The sequence below is a fragment of the Halyomorpha halys genome, unplaced genomic scaffold (genome assembly GCF_000696795.3).
Source record: "Halyomorpha halys isolate HHAL.00 unplaced genomic scaffold, Hhal_1.1 Scaffold566.1, whole genome shotgun sequence".
NCBI lineage: Eukaryota > Metazoa > Arthropoda > Insecta > Hemiptera > Pentatomidae > Halyomorpha > Halyomorpha halys.
The window spans coordinates 225,506-229,427 of record NW_027106661.1 but is presented as its reverse complement, the minus strand read 5'-3'; positions in this window follow the sequence as shown (position 1 = coordinate 229,427).

The following is a 3,922-nucleotide window of genomic DNA, read 5'->3' as shown; positions in this document are numbered from 1 at the left end:
CCTCCAGAATCCAATCCTTACAGTCCAAAATCCTTAATGCTCCTTACTTTGTCACAAATCAAGTCATCCATCAGGACCTCAATATTCCATGTGTTGCCGATTTGGCCAGAACCAGATACCATTCCTTCCATAATAAACTTCTCAACCTCCCAAATCCACTTGTTTCTAACCTGGCTTCTCCTTCATTACCTAATAATGCTACTAGGCGTCTGAAAAGAAGATGGCCTCGAGGCCATAAATTCGATGATCTCGAGATCTTCTCCTCTAGAAATGTTATTGGAGTTCTATCAGTGGGTAGATTCTCCACATGTTTTTATCATGTCACTTACAGCAAATTTACTTGTTGTATATATGTGTATACAGTTGTAAATATCAATAAATAAATTATTAAAAAAAAACAAAATTTATCCGAACAATTCCAGAAATTCCTGGCCTTTGATGGCACTTTACAGCCGTTATATTGAAGCAATGCTTTCCCTACCAGTGCAAAACTTCTCTGTTCTGTTGCTTGACCAGTTGAGACAAGAAAAAGCCCAATTTCCAAACATGATTTTCAGGTGTTCGAATCTCACCTAAATCCAAAAATCTTTTTGGGACTATCATGATCATTTAACAAGCCATTTTTGGTAACTTTTTTTATTTTTGGATGGTTAATGTAGAAAGTGGCCAACAAAAGGCACAATTAAGTCCTGAAACAAGTTCTGTAATTTAATGTCTAAAAATGATCACATTTTAGTTTTTTTAGAAAAAAATTTGTTCACTAATTGCAATTGCCAAAAGCTATTTTATTCCACCTTGTTAAGTACTAATATATATTATTATTAGGTTCTCAGAAATAATTTTGTTTTCACATTTTAAAGGTTAAAAACAAAAAAAAAAAAAAAAACCTTGTCACCTTATGCTTTTTTCACTATTTTGCTACATGATACACACAGATTTTTTTTAGAACATTTAATTTGTTTCTATCCACTATTTTTCTCATAATAACACATTGAGAAAGTCCATCCTGGATCTGTTTTCAAAAATTAATATTTTTGTCTCTAGCACTACTGAACTAAATCAGATGTTATTTAGGTTTTTATTAATGATAAAAGAAATAAGTAAAAATTTCAGAACTTGGAGATTTGATACTGATGTCATAAACAATTTAAGTTTGAATTAGAAGACCATCCACAATTCTTATCAGATTTAGTCACTAGTGATTTCTTTTCATTTCCAAACTAAAAAAAAAAAAAAAAAAAAAAAAAAGCTCAACAGACAACAGTTCACATCAAGCGAGGTTATCACCTTAACAAGTGCCTATTTTGAAGGACCTCCAATATCATATTGATCTGACAAAAAAGCTGTAAAGTTAAAAATTATTTTTCTTATTTATTAAAACATATTTCTTCTAAAACGCTTTTGCTTTTAACTATGAATAAGTTGATTGTTTCATCAATATATAGATTTTATACTTCAATTAGAGGCATAACTTCAATATTTATAATATAATTCCTTCATTATATCTGAACTTCAAGATATATCAATTTGAATGTTTTTAAACAGAAGACTGATTATCCAATGAACTAATTAATGCTGTGAAAGGGTTAAAATAAGATGTTTCAAATTAATTACAGAAATAGGATTAATAAAAAATAAAAAATATTAATAAAAAACATATATTTACAATAAAAAGCATAATAAATACATCATCGATTAATCTCCCTTGCTGTATCTTCATATTCATACTCAATTTCAACACGTGGTTTCTTAGAAGATCCTTTTTGTGACGAGCTAGGCAACTCAGTATCCTAGAAGATCAATTATTATATAACAGTGATCAATAAATAAAAGAATTGGTTCATTTATTTATTTTTATGGAGCTATCTATTATTTAAAATTTTCTTATACTAAAAGCTCTAAAAAGTATTTACTTATACAGCTATCAACTAACTCAAATTTCTGTCCTTAATGAAAAGATCTAAAAAAATATTTTCTGAAGCAGCTCTATACTAATCTAAACTTGTAAGTTTCATCAATATTAATACAATTAAAACTTTCAGGCAACATTCTTTTTGATTAAACTTAAATATAAGGATTACTAAATTTCATATTGAAGCTAATTCATAATATGGGCTTATTAAAAGGAGATATTTAAAATTTTATTAAGCCTGCATGGAATAAAGCTAACTATAAACATATTTAAACAAACTGTGCCAAGTATGATGAACTTGGTAAATATGTTAAAGCCAAGAAGCTCATTTAATATTATTGAGCTAAATATTAAAGTAGTAAAGCTCTCTTTACTTGAGTACGGTAGGCTTGAGGTTTTCATCTCAAGCATTTAGTACTTTTACTTATAAGCAGAGAAAAGTTTTTATTAATGCTTGTTTAAAAGTTATTTTTTGCTTTAAATAAAATCAAATCAAAGAAAAGATAGAAGAAAGAATGTAGGAAAGGTAGGATGCATGAGGAAAGATTTTCTTCTTACCTAGTTGTGGAATATCCAATTATCAAGGAACTCTGCCTTAATTACTTCACTTTGCCATTTTAAGAAATCAATTACACATTACTGGAATTATCAAATTAATTTAAAAAATAGGAGAACCCACAAAACTTGTATAAAGAATACAGATGGATAACTTTACATTACCAGTATAGAACTCCAATGGGTCTTAGCCGGAAAAAAAAAACAAAAAAAACTTGACTTCAGGATAGGAAAGTCATTCATGCTAAATTAGTGCTAACTGTTAAGCTTAAACACAGATTGTATGAATACACCATATGGTTTTCCTTAGTGTCTTCATTTCCCAACATCTAAAATACCATGACTTAAATAAAACTAGATATATGTAGCTGATTTTTATTAAGAGTTTAATATGATATACAGAACATGTTAAAAACAACTATGCATTATAAAGAGCCTACCTACTAAAAAAAAAATTAATGGTGGTAATTAATAATTGCAGATTAATCCATAAACCATTTTTTATTGTACTATTTTTATGAACTGTTTAAGTTTCTAACAAATAATTGATTCTGAAATATGAAGTAAATATAGATTAATTTTATAAGCCCCACAGACTTCCTTCACATGAATCCACTTTGGTAGGGATGAAACATATTTAAACAACCTGTGCCAAGTATGTTGAACTTGGTAAATATGTTAAAGCCAAGAAGCTCATGAATCATGAACCTTAGGTTAAGCAATAGAGAGCAGGAAATTTGTGATACAGGGTATTGAAATGAAAATATTTTGAATATATAGATAAAAAAACCTGTTACTCATCATTAATGGTTCTAAATTAAGAAGACAGAAAACAATTGGAATAAAAAATAAATGTTGAATTTGACAAGTTAATATAATCAAAAACACACATAATACACCAGAAAGGGAAACACCAACATATCTTAAAGAGGAAGTCCAGTAAATAATATAAATAAGTTTCCTATATCTGAGACAATGTTTCTCAAATAATTTTAAATAGTTTTACTTACATACTAGTATTTATTGAGAGTTTTAATAGAACATCTTTAAGGTAACAATGTAACATTGGAAAGAGTATCCATATAAAACTTAACAGCAAAAAAAAAAAGAAGAAAAAAAGTAATGATGACAGTTAATAGACTAATGAATGTGTACAAAAGTCATCCCTCACTTTATCTTTCTTACTTATTGATAAGTTTTTTAAATGTAATTTAAAATAACTGATTCTGCAACTGTGAAGTAAATATAGATTAATTTAATAAGCCTCAGATTACTAAAGAAATAAATCATAAGAAGGTATAACAGCCTCTACATTCCACAGTCTACACGCCTGATTGGAGATTGTTATGAATCATAACAATGTAGCAATTAATTAAAAAATATTCTCAATGTCTCAAAAGAATACTTTGCTTCAATCAATTTCATTTTTATCTCTCTGGTTTTACAGTGGAAAAT